At 42.5% G+C, this 21,310-nt stretch overlaps 1 protein-coding gene and 1 pseudogene across 5 annotated transcripts in view; both read left to right on the top strand.

The window, feature by feature from the left end:
* The window catches only part of DCLK1 (doublecortin like kinase 1), a 335,386-nt gene that overhangs the window by 143,416 nt on the left and 170,660 nt on the right, over positions 1-21,310 (top strand). The window lies entirely within an intron of this gene.
* On the top strand, positions 12,956-20,852 carry LOC129504481 (biogenesis of lysosome-related organelles complex 1 subunit 1-like; annotated as a pseudogene).

Genomic DNA, 21,310 nt, shown 5'->3' with positions numbered 1-21,310 from the left:
CGAGGGCTAGCAGCAGGGTGAGACCCAAGCTGCCAACAGAGTTCAACTCACATTTCTGTCCAGTCACGTCTAGCCACAAATGGAGTCCAATCCTCATATTTGTCTGGCCATATGTTGGAACGCCTAACCTGACTGTTACCAATACAAATTCTCAGGACAAAGAACAAGCTGAGTAAGATTTTGCTGTTTTTGTAAATATTTATAGCTTCTAGGACCATAGTTCTTAGATATAAAATAAGCGTGTGTACCAGAAATGTGGTACCAGAAAGTGATACAATTAACTCTTTAGATTTTAAGGATCATATTTCTTTTAGCCAAGCCTTTGGTCCTGTTGGAATCAAGCTAATAGTTAAGAGGGATGTTTCCTGGGTTGGGAATTGTACAGTGTTTTACAGTGTACCTCATCGCACAGAAATTTTCTTGAGGTTGGTGGTTGACCTATTGACAGTCTAACCCATTCTGTGACCAACTTATCCTAACACAGGAGTCTTTGGGTTAGGTAATGAATGTTGTAACAACTTTTTTTTTTTTTTAAGATGTGTTTATTTATTTGAGAGAAAGAGCACATGAGTGTGCAAGTGGAGGAACGAGCAGAAGGAGAAAGAGAATCTCAAGCAGACTCCCCGCAGAGCCTGGAGCCCAATGCTGGGCTTGATCTCACGACTCTAAGATCATGACCTGAGTCGAAACCAAGAGTCAGATGCTCAACGAACTAGGCCACCCGGGTGCCCCTGTCCCAATAGCTTTTAAATGCTCAACCTGTGCCCATCAATTTTTTAGGTTTTTTACTTCTGAGGTTCTCATTACCTAACCCAAAGACTCCTGTGTTAGGATGAGTTGGTCGCAGAATGGGTTAGATTGACACTAGGTCAACCTCAAACACATGTGCCTTAACACATCAGCAGTAACCAGTTACTGTGGCCTGTCCAAGAAAAGGCCCTGTGCTTACTCCAAAAATTCCTAACATGGAACCTGGGACTACAGAATGGATTGAACCAGCAGACCTCAACAACTGGGGACTACAGACCGACTCTAAACAAATGAGGAGCTGCAGCTGCCACTAGCAGTTCCCAATGTGGAATCTGGGGAAGGATTCCAAAGAAATGGGGAACTGCAGCCAGTGGTTCCTAATATGGAATCTCAGGGATGGAATTCCCAATCAAATGAAGAACTGTGGCCCATAGCACTAGCAGCTCACAATGGGAAGCCAGTCATTCTGAACAAATAGGGGCTGACTGGAAAGCCAGTTAGATTGGGAGTTGACACAAAGAGATCAGAGTTTACAACCAAGAGGAACTTACCCATGGCCCTCGGAAATAGCAAGAGAGGCAGAACTCAAAAAGGCATTTGCAGATACTATGCTATGCCTGTGTTTCTTGTTGCCCCAAGGGCTATCCCAATTTTGCTCCAAATCCCACTGCTGCCACCAAACCTATTAAAAAACAGGAATTCACCTGAGTAAATTTGAGGATTTAGTTAACTTTATTCGGTGATTCATGAATCAGGCAGCATCCTATCCAGCAAGTAGAAAAGAGCCCCAAGGAGCTATACAAAATAGAAGACTTTTCTGGGCAGAAGAGAGAAGGAAGAAGCAAAGAGTGGATTATGTCATCTTCTTTCAGGAGATGGGAAGGATCTATGTGGCAGATTACCTCATTAGCGCTTGCTGAAAAATTCCAGATTGACTAATTTAGACTACATTCCTATGGAAAATTGAAACTATAGTTAGGTTAGGTATTAGTTAGGCCCTAGTTTTGTGACATGAGCTGTAGTACAAGTGACTCCATTTTGAGTTTTTTTGTTTCTTTTTAACAGCTACAATATAGATGAACCTTGTAAACATTATGCTAAGCGAAATAAGCCAGTCACGAAAAGACAAATATTTTTTCCCCACTTATATGAGGTATCTAGTGTATTCAAATTCCAGGAGACAGAAAGTAGAAGAGAGGTCACCAGGGTCAGGGGAGAATGGGGAGTCATTGTTTAATGAAAACAGGGTTTCAGTTTTGCAAGATGAGAAGTTCTGGAGATGAATCATGGTGATGGTTGCACAACAGTATGGATGTATTTAGCACTACCAACTGTACCCTTGAGAAAGGTTATGGTGATAAATTTACATTATGTGTCTTTCACCAGAATTAAAAATATATATATATGTGAAGAGGTTTCGCCTATGAGTCCTAAGTATATGAGATTTCATTATATTCCCAATGGCAAACTTTCAGTTGTGATAGGGTTTACCGGCATGACAAAAGAACCAGTGTGCTCCGAGCCAGCTGACTCGCTGCCAGAGTTGCTCAGAGAATCGTTCACATCTCATAGAAGAGGAAACAACTGCCCACATGTGGGTGCCTCTGTGGAGACAAAGGTCATTTTCAGCCCTACTGCAGGGTAACATGTTGCAGAAACTTGCAGCTCTCCAGTTGTTAAGATTTGAATGAGGTAAATGGCCATGATTGGCCTTTCACTGCCAGCATTTGTTCCCAGTGAATCATCATTTGACTGAGGAGCCAGCTCAGCAGCTTTTGGGGGAAAAAAAATCAGCCCATTCCCTTTCAACCCCAACTGCTCTGAGTCAGTACTTTGGCACTGGGAGTGGAAAGCAGTAGAAATGGGTGGGCCTGTAGGGATCTAACAGGAAAGGATAACTCTGGGAACAATATCACTTATGCACGGGCTATTACGCATCAGTCAGGCAAGGGCAGTGGCTGGCTGTTCACCAGCTCTCTGCCCCTCACCCGCTGGCAGATTCTCTGGGTGTCTTATTTCTGAACCCCCTGTGAGGATCACCTGGCATCCGTTGACTTCCAGGAAGCTTCAGGGATTAGCCTTAGGTCTCCTAGATCATGGGATGAATTATCTGGCTTTTAACAGTCATTGGACAGCCTCTTGGCACTTAGTTTACAGCCCTTGGACTGCTGCCTTTTCATGGGTGAGCCTGTCTCTCAGCTGGATTGTAGTCCTCCAGGCCAGAGACATGGCTTTCCCCTCTTTGTGGCCTCTTTGCTTAGCAAAGATTGGGCATTGGGGACACTTCCATAAATTACTAAACGCTAGAGGGCTCGGAGTCCTCATTTAGAAACAGGTATAACTGCCATGTAAAGAAGGCAGTGTTATAAGGCTTAGATAAGACAGTGTGCATAAAGCTTTTAGTTAGGACTCTTACAGTATTATAGGTCATAGGTGTGTATGGTGTTTGGGGGTTAACCTGACTTTACAACTCTTTTAGAAGACAATTTTATTCCTCTTCTAATTCATACCATTTTCGCTTTGTAATCACTTTGAATGAAATGGGGGCATTTAAAGGATTAAAAAAAAAAAAAAAAAAAAAAAAAAGCCGGCACAGAAGTCTGATGTAATAGCGCAGGTTGAGATTTGACTTTCCTGGGCTTCTAGTGACACCATGTGGACAAATATGTTATATATGTCGATCGTTCTTTCAGCGGTTTTCAAATTACATTGCATTGTTAAATGGCAAATTAGTTTGCTATGTATCATTTCTAATTTTTTCCTTCTTAATAATAACCTTGTTTTAAAGAGTAGCGTTAAAAATGGGAAATTGATTACAGAAGGATTGTATGTAGACTTAACTAAAGAGAGGAAGGGCATGATGAATCGTACAAAGCAGAAAATCAATTCTTAGATAGGCAAGTGCTTTCTTCATATCATGTCAACACAGTATCTGAAACAGATATTGATTTATTACAAATCATTAGTAACAAGTCATTAGGATTTCATCCAGGGCCCATGGCATTCTACTTCATATTATCTACCCCAGTCCACCAATGGAGCTGGCGCTCAAGCACTCACAGAACTGTTGGCAGTGCAGTTGGCCCATCGTGTAGGGTAGGTTAGCCCTATTCCCAAAGTTGTATCTAAATTCCCTCTTCCCGCCTTCACTTTCCTTATGGGGAAGAAAAATGAACACCTCTCCGTCTCTTCTACACTCCTAGGATGCCATGTGGGTTTGGAGTTAGTCGCTGAGCATAGAACTATACTCATGTGCTTATTATTGCTTTAGTTACTGAGGAGCAGACCCGTTTGGGTGAACTGGATTTTTCTAAACCCACTCCTTCTCAACCTCTTTTTACCTTGTTTGTGTCCACACCTGGCTCTGTGTTCCAACCTCATGGGTATTTTCTCTCCCTTGTTACTCAAGGTGCCCTGGAGAAGAGACAAGAGATAGGTCATCAGAACACTCGTGGTGATCTGTATTAAATGCATGCATTTCTAAACTTTCATCAGCAATTTTAATATTCAGTAATCAGAGCAATATGCTCAAGTTGTGAGTGTTTTGCAACACTCCTCCAATGAAGTGGGGTTTATCAGAAACCAGTCCTCATACACATGAATCCTTTGCTTGCTCTCAGGGAACTTATTTGAGGTGGGCCGTGAGTGGCTAACATACCTTTCGTGCCTGCTAGTCCCCAGTGAAGGAGTGCAGAAGTTGTACAAAGGGAAGACTTGTCCAGGCAGCTCAGACACTCTGAGGAAGACCGTAATCAACTGGAATTTACAAAGAATATGGCTTTGCATCTGGTCTCTTGGTATACATGAAGTAGTTTATATATTCAGAACAGCTATTATAATTTGAATTCATATATATTTAGGAAAGAGTGTCTTATATTTGTCATTTTGTAAAGAGCTGGAGAAAGTGTGAATTCTGCAAGTGAAACTTTCAGAGTGTTACCGACACAATTCTTTAAAGAGTAATATCCAGATTGTACTAAGGAGCCTTCTACAGCTGGGTTAATTGTTTTAGGACATTGCACTGATGATTTGGTCTGCTCACTGGAACCGCCTGAAAGAGTTGTTTTGTACAGTTTCCAACAAAGCCTCATTCCTAACCTAAGAAAAGTTGAGGTCCCGGGACAGCCTTTCTTATTACCATTCACGCAATTTTGCCTCAAGCTCATGGCTAAAGGTTCATCCATAACAGTGTGCAGAAGTGTCTCTGAGGTTGTGAGGGAGAGGAGGTAAACGTTATGCCAGCCTTGGAAAAATGCTGACAGAGGAGAGGTGTTCCAGAACTTCCTTTTGGTTTCTGACTGCTGCCACCACCCACCAGCTTAATGTATCTGTGCAGTCCTTCCTTACCCACTGGGCCCCTCCTGTCATCCTTGGATTGACCTGAACTGAGCAGGACAGCTCCTCCCTCCCTCACTGCAGCCTCCAAGCCTACCCCTTCACACTGTTCCAAAGAGAACCTTTTCTGTGTCCTCATCCTTTTGGAGCTTGGGGAAACAATTAGGTTAATTGGATAACAACTCATGCTGTAGGGTGCCACAGGGACTCCCTGTAAGGCTGTCTCCTGTCTGTGTCATTGACAAGACAGTGTCCCAGTTAGTCTACCAGTACCACTCTGGTTGGGGAAACTTGGGGTGGAGTTATGTGGCCCCCTACAAGTTGCAGGAAGGAGCACTTTGGGTTTGAGGCTAATGTCCATTGTGAAAGTTTCCAAGTCACATCAAGTAAATGGCCACTGACTTTCAGAGTAGATAGGGAGGGCTTCCTGCCCTGGTGAGTTGGCACAAGGAGAGTGAGAAAGATTAGCCCAAATGACATTAGATGCTGGGTTTCCACTTAGCCCTTCTATGAAATCCATAAAGTGGCTTCAGTTGAGTTAGGCCAGAGCAGTGGAAAGCAAGAGAAGAAACATAGGCAGATCTGTGTGATGCTCAAACTCAGGATTTCAAAAAACAAACTTACCTCTTGCTTATGGGTCACAGACCTCCTTTCCCTTTCTTTCCCATTTCAGAACCATTTATTTAAAAGATTTTATTTATTTATTCATGAGAGACAGGGAGACAGAGACAGAGACACAGGCAGAGACACAGGCAGAGGGAGAAGCAGGCTCCATGCAGGGAGCCTGATGTGGGACTCAATCCCGGGACACCAGGATCACACTCAATCCCGGGGCACCAGGATCACAGCCTGGGCCGAAGGCAGGTGCCCCCAGAACCATTTTATACTAAACGATAGTGTCAGAGCTGTGGTACAAAATGGGGTCAGGGTGGAAGTGACAGCCAGCTCAGGAGGTGTCCCTGGCTTTACCTTTGAGTTTGTTGATGAGATAGGCTCCCTGACGCTGCTTCACATACAGTGTGAAGCGAGACTTGTCTAGAAATGGTGAGTAGATATCTTGATGTGACATCCCTGAAACTCTGCATCCTGTGTCTATGGCATGCCAGGCTGGCACCGTGATAAGCTGAATGACATAGGACAGTGGGGTCTCCAGCCCCATGTAGGTCAGAACCCTTGTCTCCCCAGTCATCTCTGGCTCTCCACCATGGCTCGTATGTGTTTTTTCCTGTGTATGCCTCACTCACCCTGATCTCTGATACCTTTGTCCACTGCCCAGTCCACACCATAAGCCCCATCTGCCCTCTTTGCTCCTGTTCATGGCTGGGGAAATAGTTAATGGTGGAGACTGTTGCTTTTCAAAGATGTGGTTTTCAACCAGAGTTGACTTGAAATATGCCCTTAACCAGTCTTTGGTCATGGAACACTTCATAAGGATTGAGACCCCTGGAGTCAGACTGATGTGGTCATACACAGGTTCTGTGTCCTTGGAGACATTCCACAACGTCTCCCTCACCTCCTTGCTGCGGACCAAGGATGGCAATGACACCTGCCTCCTAGGGCTGTTAATTTAAATTAGTTAATTACGCTAAAGTTCTTATCTCCATGCCTGGTGTATTCGTGAGCTTGGGCAACGGAACAAAGTACCAGAGACTGGGAATTTATTTATTTTTATTTATTTATCTGAGAGAGAGAGTGTGAGCAAGAGAGAGCATGAACAGGGGAAGGGGCAGAGGGAGAGGGAGAAACAAGCTCCCCTCTGAGCAGGGAGTCTGATGTGGGGCTTGATCCCAAGACCCCAGGATCATGACCTGAGCCGAAGGCAAACACTAAACTAACAGGGCCACCCAGGCACCCCGAGACTGAGAATTTATATTCTCATAGTTGTGGAGGCTAGAAGTCCCAGATCAAGGCATTGGCAGGGTTGGTCTCTTCTGAGACCCCTCTTCTTGGCTAGAAGATGGTTGTCTTGTCTCTCTGTCTATACAAGATCTTCCCTCTGTATGTCTGTCCAAATTTACTCTTCTCATAAGAACACAAGTCAGATTGGATTAGGGCCCACCCTAATGGCCTTATTTTAATACAGCTGCCTCTATAAATCTCTGTCTTCAAGTACGGTTACATTTTGAGGTGCTAAGTAGTTAGGACTTCAACATACACATTGGGAGCGGGAGACCCAGTCTGACCCATAACACTTAGCATATACCATGTGCTCAATAAATATTTCCTCCTGGGTAATTATCCTAACTTGTCATTTTTTCTACTTGTTTTTTTTTAAATATCTCTTTACTATTTGATTTATATATGGTCCTTTTATTTCACTCAGAGGTACCAAAGCATAAACACATTCAACTTCCAGACTGTTGCTCTTCTCCCTCACCCCAGAAACCTTACGTACGTTACCTCCTTTCCTCACAGTCTCAGAAAGGAGGTTTGGCTCTTCCTGCCCCAAGCTTGCTCCTACCCCTGGGTGCCCTTGGCCCCTGTCCTCTGGGACCTGGTCAGCAATTGCTCCCTCTTCCTTGCATCTTCAACTACTTGACATTTCCTTCATTTTAGCCTTTGAACACGTTCCTCCAAACAGGCTTCCTTGGCCCTTCCTCCTTCTCTCTGCTGAGCTCTCTCTCTTCCTTTTCTTATCCAAGCCTTTGAAGAAAGTTTCTCCATTCATTTCCTTCTGTTCCTCATTTATTTATTCGTTTGTGAAGCACCTTCTCTTTGTCAAGCTTTGGGTGAAGTGTGGGGGACACGAAAATGCCTATTCACAGTCCAAGACATAGAAGGAAAGAGGTTTGTGCTCTGACAGAGAAGAGCCTGGTGAGCCCTGTAGGAGACATGGACACATCCAGTCCAATCAGGGAGTGGCAGAGGTGTTGGGGAGAACTTTCCAGAAGAGAGTCTTGTGTCTAGAAGAATTAGGTGGGTCATGAGCATGAGGGGAGTTCTTTTCTGCAAGCAAGTGGACTTGGGTTCCTCTGTGTGGGCAGAGTTTTCTTTCTTCCCATTTAATCCTCAGCTCACTGGACTGTGCATGTGCCATTCCATTGAAGGGATATTCGTGGGGTCACAGTGGACCCAACTATGTAATCCAGGGGATTTGTTGCATTTTTGTCTTGCTTGACCATCTCTCCTCCTAGCATCTCTTCTCCCTTGGCACCACACCCATCTGGCTGTCCTCAACCCTTTCACATCTTTCTTTTTCTGTGTTCTTCGTGGATATTTTGGGAGCTGATGTGGGCAAGTGGATTAGTAATGATATTACCAAAAGGTGGGGAAGAGCAGGCACTGGGTGGTGGGAAAACTCATGCATTTGTTCAGTTTGGGGACTGTGAGTTCCATGACTGATGATGTTTCACGGACAGAAGAGAGAGGGAAGGGGTCAGACCTACAGGAGAAGGTGGAAGGTTATCAATATACAGGATGTATTTGAACCACCACTCAGCCTCCTTTTACTTTGTCCCTTATGCCTAATTCACCACATAGTTCTTTTGTTTTTGCACTCTGGCCATCTTTTGAAGCTTCTTTCTCATTTCCATCTTCACAGCAGTATTCATCATTGCTTCTTTCCCAAATCTGTTTCAGTGGTGCCCCCTCCCAAATTCCCACCCCTGTCTCCCTGATGCCTTTCTAACATGCTGCAGACTGCTGGTCACTTCTTTGTGTTTGGCAACCTACAGTGACTCCACAATCCACACCATATTAAGGAAGAATGCCTCTCCTAGTCTTTCATGAACCTTTATAATCTGGCCCCATCCTAATTATGTGCTTGTAGATTCCTTAGGAGTATTTATTGAGCACTCTGTGTGTAGCTCTGAACATAAGGCCTTTCTCTCTTTCTCTCTCTGTCTCCAGCCTTCCTTGCTTCTCTCACTCCCTGTCTAAACACACACACACACACACACACACACACACACACACACACACAAGCTAAGCACTTAGTAGGCAGTCAGTACATGTCCAAGGGTTGATGGATTTGTGTAATTGAGAATTGATATGGAGGAAGAATTTGGTGAAAAGTGTTTGGGAAGCACATAAAAATCTTAAGGGAAGGAAAGGGGAGAGAAATGTGGCCCAGGTTGTGGGCAGGAGTGGGCTAGAGCTGTGCTGGTGTCGAACCAATTAGAGGGCAAAGACTGTAGAAATACTTGAGCAGTGGGAAAGAGATAGGAATCCAAGTCTGTGGTCAGCAGTCTGTGGATGAGAATTTTAATAATGTGGATGAAAAAGAAGAAGCTCCTGGGAGTGCAGTAAGGAAGAACTGAAAGGATTTAGTCTAGACATTGAAAGGAAGTCCAAGGTAGGACTATTATTAGAAGATAGGAGTAGTTTGTACCTTGATCGCTGTACTGCCAAATGGAAACAAAACCCAAGGATGGGATTTCGTCCCTGCATTGTGTTAGCAGCTCCAGAACCCAGCATTGGGCCCCTGGGAGAGTTCCCTTATTGTGAAGTCTTGATCAAAGCACACGTCTCCTCCTGTCTCCTCACCTCTCATGGGACTTTCACCAAGCTCTGAGCCTCTGCTTCACTGTCGTGTCATTCAGCAAGTGCATGTGTACGTATTGTTCCTAATGGTAGAGCTCCCATCTGGGGTCCAGGGAACCCCCTTTGGATTTTTTCTCTCTCTCTTAGTGCTCCAGCTACATGGAATCAGTTGATTATTCTCTGCCTGCCTCATTTGTAGCACAACAATGGCGCATAGGGTGGAAATCCTATCACTTCAGTTGGCTCTCTGAGCTTCATGATGCCAAACAGCTGGATTTGACCCATTTTTTAACTGAACTGAGTGTATTCCTGGCACTTTTGCTTTGCTTTACCAGGTATATTTCCTTAGTGAGAATATAAATTGTTTCTCCATGACTTGGGCCCTCTTTCCTTGTAGTTCCATTTCCGTGGTCTGGAAGGTTCCTATACTGCCCAGTCTGATCTCTGCTTTTTTACTGCCCTGTATGTGGCCTGAGGCCCATCAGTGGCACTGGGGGCCCTGAAATGGCGTTACCCTTCTTGCTTCCCTCCTTTGCCAGTTCTCCTCTAGCCAAAATATCTGTGAAATTAACCATGTGTATCCTTTGGAGAAAAATTAGAAGCAGGATTGTCTAGGAAATTCCTACCTTTCAAAAAATGCAAATACCATTAGAGGCCTGTTCACACCTAAAAGAAAAGCAAACGGCCTTCCAATATGGGAATGTGGGTCATTTTAATCTGATGTTGCTCTCAACTAATTTCTGGCAGAGTCCATGGGTGAAAATTCTCTTTACTCACCAGGAAGATGAGCAAAACTTAGGAAAGCTAAGCAGTTTTAAAGAAAACAAAAATGAGGAGCTTGGTTCCCTGAAGGAAAAGAGAAAGGAGGTCTTTAGGTGAGGGATGGGAGGAGAGGTGGGAGGAAGGATGGAAAGAAAATGGGGATGGGAGGAGGAGGAGGAGAAGGAGTTGGAGAGAAAATGGGGGATGGGAGGAGGGGAGAGAGGAGGAATGGGAAGAAGATGGATGAGACAGGTCTCAAACTGATTTTGCTTGTGTCACACCTGAGTGAGTGTGTGTTGGGTGGAGGCAAATACTTCTGCAGCAAAGAGGGACCCCAGTGAGGAGATATGCAGGCTTTGGTGCACAGACTATGTCTGCCATCTGGGGCTGCTGCCCTACATTACCACAAACTTGGCTTAAAACAAGAGAAATTCATTCTCTTGCAAATTAGAGGCCAGAAGTCTGAAATCAAGATGGCAATAGGGCTGCGCTTTCTCCAAAGGCTCTAGAAGAGAATTCTTCTTGCCTCTTCCAGGTTCTGGTGACTGTAAGCATTCCTTGGCTTGTGGCCACATCACTCCCCTCTCTGCCTCTGTCTTCCTTTGCCCTCCCCTCTCTGTCTTTTCTTCTGTCACTTATAAGGACATCTGTCACTGGACTCCGTTAATTCAGAGGGATCTAATTTCGAGAGATCCATAAGGTGTCTAAATAGTGTCATATGAACAGTCTGGGGGTTAGGACTGGGACATATCTTTTGGGGGGCCACCATTCAACCCACTATACATGCCACACCAACGTGATCATGGCTTCAGATAATCAGATTATGTGTCCCGAATGTTGATTCCGAAACTAGTCTCCTTACGGGTGTAGGAGAGGTGAAACTTGCTTGAGGCACTGGTCTCCTGTTACATGGTGGGATGATTTCCCCAGTTCCATTTTCTGTTAACTTGCACTGTTTTAGTGTAGACCCAGAGAGATTTAACCTGGAGCGTTTGCTTTGTTTTGAACTGGTGAAGACTGTTTTGTTTCTTGTTGGCTGACTGGTTGGTTAAGATGGCCGGTGGAAGAAGGTCAGGGTTTAGAGAGTCTGTACCATTTTGAAAAAAACCTTTTCGGCAGGGTCCACGGATGCGCAATTATTTGCAGAGATGTCCTCTGGGCTTGATGTAAGGTGGTGTTTTTCCCTTTTCTTATTTTACTCTTATTCTGCCTTAGAAAGGAAGGCCAAGAATATGTAATCTATTGAAGAAATAATGTATGAATCAGAAATTCGATGTGGCACTACCCCCATTTGCAACCCACCTGTGTGAGAGAAGCATTTCAGCTGTCACCTATTATAATTGAGTTTCAGAGCGGGTCTAATAGATCGACAGCCTTGTGGGCCATAGTATAATGCTCTCATTTTATGTTCAGTGTGGTCAGCTATTACTGTTAATTTGACTTTCTACCAAATACTGTAGATGATGGTTATTGTAAACAGGAGCAGCCTTATCTGGTGTTCAGGGAAGAGAAGCAAGAGGAAAATCTGCCAGAGGAAGCTATTTGAACAAAGGTGCTCTTTTGCAGACGGCTTAGGGCCCCAAGCTCCCCCCAGGGGAGCTGTATCCCTACTTCTTTCCTTTCACACTGACCCCTTCCAGCCCAGTGGTGGGGGAACCTCCATGAGAACTGTGGAAGGTGTTCATCAAATTTATTGCCTGGTGCCTTAAAAAGGGAAGGATGCTTTTGCTTTTGAGATTTAAACAGAAGTGTTTCATTACCTCCAACCGGGAGTAAATATTTCACAAAACTTTAACAACTATGATCTTTGTATTAGGACTTACTCTGAGCTATGACTATGGTTCTGGAATTGTTTTTGAGGTCAAGGTTTTACATTCTTCAGAATTTTCTTGCCCATATCTGAGAGCAATGTTGCATTATCACTCAATTTTCATATGGTTAGGTATTTGCTCTGTCAAGTTATATCATTTAGACTTGTGGAAACTGTAAGCATCTGTTTTCCTTCTTTTTTCAGACTCATATTTTAATGTAAGATGACTCATCTCTCAGAGAAGTGTAGGGAGGTACAGATCAAGTTACGACTTAACTGCTCACCCACCTTGGCCAAGACCAGAGGTCATGTGGTTTAGCACACTTCCAAAGTAGCATGTGGGTACACCGCTTTCTGGTTCTGTTTATTGGAGATCACACTTGAAAAAACTACTCAGACTATTATTCATATATCTTAATAATTTTGAAATGAAAGTGTCGATTATTGATCCAAGATTATGCCCACTAAAATTTTCCTTTTATGGGTCTCTGATGGCAGAACTGAAATACAGTTTGACTAAACATGAAACGAAAAATTATAGTACAAAAATTATTTATGAGAGGGACACCTGGGTGGCCCAGCAGTTGCACATCTGCCTTTGGTTCAGGGCATGATCCCGGAATCTGGGATCGAGTCCCACATCAGGCTCCTTGAGGGAGGCCTGCTCCCTCCTCTGCCTGTGTCTCTGCCTCTTTCTCTCTCTCTCTCTCTGTGTGTGTGTGTGTGTGTCATGAATAAATATATAGAAATATTTTTTTAAATTATTTATGAGAGAAAGAGAGATAATAGTGAGTGCGGAGAAGGGGTGAGGACGGAATGAACCTGTCTCGAAGTAGGTCCAAACTTATGTCCAACTCTCTACCTCCTGGCTGGCCTTCAGTTACCCATCCTGAAAAGTCCTCCAGCCCACCCCAGGGTGAGTGGCAATCCATTCTGGAGCCCTTGTTTTTTAAAAAAAACAAAAGCAAAAAACAAGGCTCAAACCTCAGAGAAGTGGTTGTGGTCCCCTGTGCCTAAGGGTCCTTCAGTGAGCAGGTCAACCAGCTGATCCCAGCCCCGCCCAACATGGTTCCTTAGCAACATGATGCACAAGAAATTGACATTATCCAGGAATCCACAGTAAACTCTGATACACATTTTAGAGAATCTGTGACTGGAAGAAGCTGTATAATTTCATGGCCGTGGGGAGCTGGAGTTGACTCAGGGACAGCCAGAATTAGCTCTGGGCCATGAAGTGTCTTCTTCTCACCTCCTTCCAAATTGTCCTCACTTTACCTTGTTGCCTGGGAACCTTTCACGGTGAAATATGTGCTTAGCTTCATAAGCTTCATTTTCTAAAAGTACTGACACTGGAGGGGATTGAGGGGCAGGAGAACAGGAACATTCACATTTAGGAGAGATGTTTCCAGTCAGTTTTCTTCCCTCCCTTCTTAATTGAGAGGTGACAGAGGGAAGGCCCAGGAATATCACGTGGGCTGAGCCAGGGCAATGGGAGTGCTGCTAGGCCAGCAGGCACTGGAAGAGAGGTATGGGTGGCTAGGGGTTGACAGAGCCTATAAAAGAAGAGCCTCTCAGCTGCGCGTGTCAGAGCTTTGTAAGCCCCCACTCCAGAAGATGAGGAAGGTTCTGTAGATCTCTGTCCTCTCATAGAGGATTACTTTCCTGTCCCCCAGAGCATGGATCGGTTCTTGTGGTGAATTCAGACTTGGATTCTAAGGGGCTTTGAGGTGACCCTGATGCCTCCATGAAAATGTGATCTGTTGTTTAGCAGGGCTGCAGCTCAGAGTATGCCATCAGGGTATGCCTAATGTTCACTTAATTGTCCAGTATGATGCCAGGAGCAGGATCCCACCCACGTTAGCTCATGCAACTTGGAGCTTATTAAGACACTGAGAAATCACTTAGAACACAACTCTGGAGTTGTGGGCTGGCACCAGGGGTCTGGCACTGAGAACTAGTCACAGAAATCACACTCTGTGCTTTCTCTCTGCTCTTCTCTCCTCCCCACTTCCCTGCCCACACTCCTTTCCCATATCGCCTCCCCTCTCCCCTTCCCATTCTTTCCCTCTTCCCATTCTTGTGTTCATTCTCCTCCCTCCCATCTCCACTCCTGGGTTACAGCTGCTATGGATCAGCCCTGTGATTCAGCACCTCGGTGGTCACATTCTGAATTAAGGAGATGCTGACACCAGGGTTGGAAAGCTGTAGAATTAGATAAAACAACACAGTGCCCTTGATCACACTGGAAACTCAGTCAAGGCTGCCTCCTGTCCTTCCTGTAAGACCTTTGAGGGAGAAAAGCACAAGTAAGTCCTTGCTGGACGTAACCACTATTTTGTCCAGCTAGAGAGTGTACTAATGTTTTCTTGGAAGCCAGTATTTTCTTATTTTGGTAAAATACACATAACATGAAATTCACAGTTTTAACCATTTTTAAGTGTACAGTTTAGTGACATTAAGTACTTTCACATGATTATGTAACCAGCACCACCACCCATCTTGAGAACTTTTTCATCTTCTCCAACCGAAATTCTGTACCCATTAAACCTCTGGAACTGCCACCATTCTACTTTCTACCTCTAGGAATTTGACTATTCTGGTTACCTCATATAAGTGGAACCATACGACCTTGAGGATTTTGTAACTGGTTTATTTTACTTAGCATAATGTCTTCAAGGCTCATCCACGTTGTAGCATGTGACAGTCTTCCCTCTTTAAGACTGATTATACTCCACTGTATTGTTATACCACATTTGTTTGTTCATTCTTCTGTTGATGGACACTTGGGTTACTTCTGCCTTTTGACTGCTGTGAATAATGGGTGTGTCCATAAGTGTACAAATATCTTGTCAAGTCTCTGCTTTCACTTCTTTTGAGTAGACACCCAGAAGTGGAATTGCTGATCATATGGTAATTCTATGTTTGAATGTGGGGAGAACCTCCATACTGTTTTCCACCAGGGCTGTACCATTCTACATTCCCACAGGTAATGCACCCCTAAAAGTGGACAGGGCCTAATAAAACAGGAATTAAGTGTGGATTGATTCTCAGTGGCTTCCAATTGGTCCTTACAGAAAAAGAAAACAACATGGTTTTTTAACTAGTCCTTAGCTGCTCACAAATGAACTTTTTTCTTCAAGGGAGGACATTTTAAGGTTTCAGTGAATAGGTTTCTTTTTCTGTGCTTTGCACAGCAACTGGTAAACCAAGATATATATGTGTGTGTGTGTGTGTGTGTGTGTGTGTGTGTGTGTGTGTGTATATATATATATATATTACCCACTAAGATATGGTAAACTAATATATCTATATATACTAAGATATATATGTGTATATATATATATATATACATGTCCACAAACATATATATATGTGTGTGTGTGTGTATATATATATATATATTTTTTTTTTTTTTTTAAATGTTGGGCAGCCCGGGTGGCTCAGCAGTTTGGCGCTGCCTTCAGCCCAAGGCGTGATCCTGGCTCCCTGCATGGAGCCTGCTCCTCCCTCTGCCTGTGTCCCTGCCTCTCTCTCTCTGCATGTGTGTGTGAAAAATAAAAAAAAAATCTTTAAAAAAAAATATATATATATAAATGTTGATACATCACTTACAACCAAATGAATAAAATTTGGTTAGAGAAGAGCATGTCAGTATCACATGGAATTAGGGCCATGTATACCCAGTACAGAAACTCCAGGTGCTGGTGTTAATTCAATTAAATTTGAGTCAGAGTAAAGAAATAGTGGCACTGGGATCCCTGGGTGGCTCAGTGGTTTAGCACCTGCCTTCGGCCTGGGGTGTGATCCTGGAGACCCGAGATCGAGTCCCGTGTCAGGCTCCCTGCGTGGAGCCTGCTTCTCCCTCTGCCTGTCTCTCTCTCTCTCTTCTCATGAATAAATAAATAAAATCTTTAAAAAAAAAAAAAAAGAAAGAAATAGTGGCACTGCTGGATCAACTGGTCATACAGATACAAACGGCCAGCACTCACCTAGCCTGGATCATTGGCCTGAGCAGAGTAGCAAGGTATTGGCATCTACAGGAATATTCCTACAATGCTCGCTAGTTGTGTGTATTTATTTTTAAATTTTAAATTTATATTTATTTTTAAAAATTATTAGCACCATGAGTGACACATTTGTGAAATAACCTACCCTGTGTTGAGGAGACTGCTAGATTTAGAAAGATTAATGAACTGCACTGGTAACCTAAGACCTGGTATGTGATATAAAGGAACTTGCTGATTTCATATCAAAGTAACCAGAGTTGTGACTTATATTAGAGGTTAACACATTTTCTCTGGAAATAGTCAGATAGAAGATACCTTATGCTTTCTGAGCCATTTGGTTTCTGAGATAGCTACTGATTCCACCATCGTAGAGCAAAATCAGCCATAGACTATAGGGAAGCCAGTGAGCTTGCCTGTGTTCCAATAAAACTTTATTCATGAACACCTAACTCTGAATTGCACCTAACACAAAATGTTATTCTTCTTTTGATTTTTTTTCAATTCCTTTAAAATGAAAAAACCATTCTTAGTTCCTGGAATCTATAAAAACAGGCAGCTGGGACAGATTTTCCCACAAGTTCAGTTTACAAAAACCCCTTGGAAGTCATAAGAATGTTTATTTTTGATGCTCACTTTTTTGTATGTTTAGAAAAACTTGGATGCAAAAAACATTAAAAAGTATGTTCTGGCAAGTCAGTAATGAAGATTTAAACTTATGATATGAAGACAAATATTTCCAGCCACATGCCTCAGTGTAATTTGGTTAGCTGCATTTAATAGCTTCAAGGAGGCAGAGATTTAGGTAGCAAAGTGAACGTGCCAAATAGGAGAGCAATGTGGAGAGTTTTGAAACTGTGGCACTGTCTATGAATTCTTAAATCATGCATTCATACAATTTGTATGTTCGTTTCCTCTTTTATAAAATGTTTGCTCCTGGAATTCTTATAGTTTCATTGTTAATGAAAGTGGTTTCTTTCTTTTTTTTTTTTTCCACAACCCTATATTATAAATTCTCAAAACCTGGCACTTCACAGCATTATTCCTTTGAATGTCTTTAATTCTGTAATTTTACACATCCCGTTATATTCTAAATTTAATTCATTTTCAGAAGTTCTGTATGGAAAAGGGCCCATAATAATTCATGATTATTCCCAATTATCTTCTTATAATTTAATACAAGAGGATTTTACTGCATTTTAAAAAGTATCTCTTAATTAAAAAAAAGACTGTTTTCCCAAGTTTAACTTTATAAAATAGTAGTCATAATTTAACTATTTCATGGTTCTAGAAGTATTTTCGTATCTTAAAAAAATAAAGGATTTTCCCAAGATGTTATAATCCTGCAGTGATAATTTAACTATTTCATGGTTCTAGAAACACTTGGAACATTGAAGTTTTAAGGTTATCATTGACTAGAATATGCCAAAGATTTAGTAATAACCTTTCACTTCTCAGCGTAAAATCAGTGCTTTACAATCACAGTCTTCATATTCATAAAACATGCCCCAAACAAAGCTTTCTATTGATATTCTACCTTACCAGAGCATGAGATAAGAGCATATAATAAATTGTAAAATCAATGATATTTTCATTGTTACCCACTAGTCTAACTATAGAGGCCCCTCGATGTGATAATAAACCTGAATTTAATCTTTAGGACCTTGGGCCTGGTAGACTCGTGATAAACATTCATTTGCCTCCCCAGTTTGTCTATTGCGTGTGGTCCTTTCTAAGTCATGAATTGAAAGAGCTAAAAGAGGTATTGCTGCCACTCATTTAGTATAATCTCTCTTTAGAGAAAACAAGAGGGCACTGAAGAGACATCAGGATCTCACAAGAGTGATTTTGAGTCAAGATTATGACAATCCAGTTCTGATTCCCTGTAGTCTAGGGTCCTGCCTGTTACCCACTTGTTCTTGGGGAATTTTCAGGACTAGTTCTTTCCCTGCTTCTATTTTAGAAGTCAAGGAGACATCCCATAAAGGCTTTTCTATTCTTAATAGTCTACCCTGTATATATTTTGTAAAACAACTGGCCAACCATGAACAAAGCAGAAAAGACAAAGAGAAAATAAGAGTCTAGATAACCCAGAGTCTGCACAACTCTCCTACAATGAAGAATTGGTCATTGTGGCATAAAAGCTAACTGGCATAAATGGCAGTTAAAAATAAAAATCATGGAATAAAAATCATGTGTTTGCCTTTCTTACAGGTTAGTACAACATCTATAATATTTGAATAAAGTGTTCTAGGCTTCAGAATTTGTCTCTAAAATGCTCTAGAACTTAACAATAGGACAATGAAGCCACTAACAGCTGATGCTACTAAAAAAAATCCTCAGGTTAAAGTTTAACAATAATGTTATGCTTTGAACCTCCCTTCTTAATCCTTTTGGTTAAAACGAGATGAGTGTGTTTCGTGGAAAATTTTTATGTTACTCCATATCTTTGTGTGCATGAAGGATATACACCTGTATTGTTTTGCTAGAGCTGCTGTAACAAAGTACCACAAAGTGGGGTGATTAAACAACTGGAATTTATTGTCTCATAATTCTGGAGGCCGGAAGTCTAAAATCAGGTTAATGAAGGATTAACAGGATTGGCTGATTAGCAGGATTGATTCTTTCTGAGGGCTGTGAAGGAGAATCTGTCCCATGCCTGCTTCTGGTTTCTGGTGCTTTGCTGGCAATCTTTGGCATTCTTTGACTTCTAGAAGCATCACCCTGATCTCTGCCTTCATCATCACATGATGTTCTTCCTGTGTGCATGTCCATCTCCGAACATCCCCTTCTTATAAGGCCAACAGATTAGATTAGAGGCCCACCCCATTCCAGCATGACCTCATCTTAACTAATTATGTCTGCAAAGACCATAATTTCCAAATAAGGTCACATTTTGAGGTACTGGGAATTAGGATTCCGACATACGAGTTTGGGGGGGAGGCACAGCTTAAACCATAGCAACACCCCTCACTGAAATACTGTTAAAAAACAATTACTCTGTTCTCTATAAAGGTTCATACAGAGACATTTCTTGAGCTCAAAAAATATTGTTAACAGTTCATATGTTTGGACACTGAAGGGCAGTATAACACTACAAATAATGCAAGAAGTTTCCAGCCCAGTTACTGTAGAAATTAAATTATGATGCTTTATAGTAGCATGGTTGTTGTAATGGTGATTTTAACCTTATTTATATCAATGAGACCTAATAATGGGGGAGATTTCAAACCTGAAGTTGTCTAAATGACACACGAGGAGAGAAGCTCAATCCTGTTGAACGGTTATGCCTCTTTTATGGTTTTAAAGCTGTAAGTGGCTGCTCATCATGGCAGTTCATGCTTAGATTTCATTTCCCTTAACATCAAGGAAATTGTGATTGGCATGGACAAATGTTTCAGCATGGAGGGGATGTTTAGTCATCTACTTGTCAGGCACTTGAAAAGAATATGATTTTTTCAGGGGATGTAAGGAGATAGCCATATTAATAGAGTTATTGCATTGTATTCTTCACATATGAAAGAAAAATAGATAATACACAGAGGGAAAGAAAATGTTATTTTCATGCACTTTGGTTAGTGTTGATTGCAATTCTAATGTCTTACGGTTGTCTAAAGTCTGACAGCAGTAAGATGGAATAATTTGCAGCAGAAAGGCAGTGCAAGAGAGGACAAACAGGAAACTGCTGATTTATTCTGCCTTCCATTCTGTGATCATTGACTTTTCTGAGTGTGATCTTGGAAGTTTATGCTTCAGCAACATTAACTTAAGGCCTTTCATTACTGTTTTTTGCCTTTCATTACTAAACAGTTCCTCTCCCTGACACCTGTCGGTACATTATCTCAACAAATTCTTTCTGCCATCCTGGGAGGTGGATACAATATTATCTTCATTCTCTCTATGAAGAAAAGGAGGTTTCCAATTGTGGTTCACCCAGTTAGTAATTAATGGAATTGAGTTTTAAATGTGACTTTCTCTGATTCCAGTGCTACTATGCAAAACTTTTCAAGGCCACTATTGTCATTGACAGCTTTATTGTATGCGGTCTATATTGGTGCATTGTTAAGTGAAAACTAGAACATTAGAAAATGTAAACATGAGTGTTCTTGTCCAAATATTGAGAGAATCTCCCTGTGCTAGGTAGATGTCCCCTGTAAAAATGAGCCTAACCCTTTATATACCCTTAAAGATATTCACTTGAGAGAAGGCCAGCAGTAATATTAGACAAGTTTGTGAAAGGAAGGAAGGATCATGTCAAATTACTCCTGACTTGTGAGAAACCTAGTAAGTAAAACTAGCCATTAGATGTTATTTGTGAGCTGCCGCCGCCGTGCTGTCGCGCCTGCTGAGGGAGCACCAGGCCAAGCAGAGGGAACGCAAGAAGCTGCAGGAGAAGAGGAGGCGGGAGGCCATCCCCGCAGCGACCTGCCTCCCCGAAGCGCTGCTGCATCACCTCAGTGTGGGTGTGGCCCAGGCCTCCATGAACCAGAGAAAGCTGGACCACGAGGCGAAGACCCTACAGGTCTAGGCCGCCCAGTTTGCCAAGCAGACAGGCCAGTGGATCGGGATGGTGGAGAACTTCAATCAGGCACTCAAGGAAATCGGGGATGTGGACATGTGGAAATCGGAGAATCGAGCTGGACATGCGCACCATTGCCACCGCCCTGGAATATGGGTACAAAGGGCAGCTGCAGGCCATCCCCTCCTAGCCCCTCTTCCTTTCCCCTTCCCCCCCCACCCCGTCCCTCCTACCTGGGGGAAGCTGATAGGCCGAGAATAAAACACAAGCGCCCCCCCCTTCCAAGAAAGAAGTTATTTGTGAAAACCCTTGAGTTTCTCCTCTCACTCTGATGTGCTAGGCCCCAAATCTATTTCCCTAGATGGCTGAGTTTTATTTACTCTGCTCCCTTCCAACTAGTGCTAACATTTCTAATAATTTTTAGTAGCCATGGTTGTTTTTCATAATTGGGCAGAGCAGATGTGATAAAAAAAAATTACTGCTTATGATTGATTTTCATTTTTTTTAGAAGAGACCTTTCATTTTTATGATGAAGCCAGTAGCTATTGAAACCACCATTAAAAAAAAAATAAAAATTTTTTTTTTTTTTTTTAAAAGAAAGAAACCACCATTAGACCTTGTAGACAGGAGTTGCCATAAGGAGTGGGA

Source organism: Nyctereutes procyonoides, unplaced genomic scaffold (assembly GCF_905146905.1).
Source record: "Nyctereutes procyonoides isolate TBG_1078 unplaced genomic scaffold, NYPRO_anot_genome, whole genome shotgun sequence".
Classification (NCBI taxonomy): domain Eukaryota; kingdom Metazoa; phylum Chordata; class Mammalia; order Carnivora; family Canidae; genus Nyctereutes; species Nyctereutes procyonoides.
The sequence above is the reverse complement of the archived record's forward strand: the minus strand, read 5'-3'. Positions and strand labels throughout refer to the sequence as shown.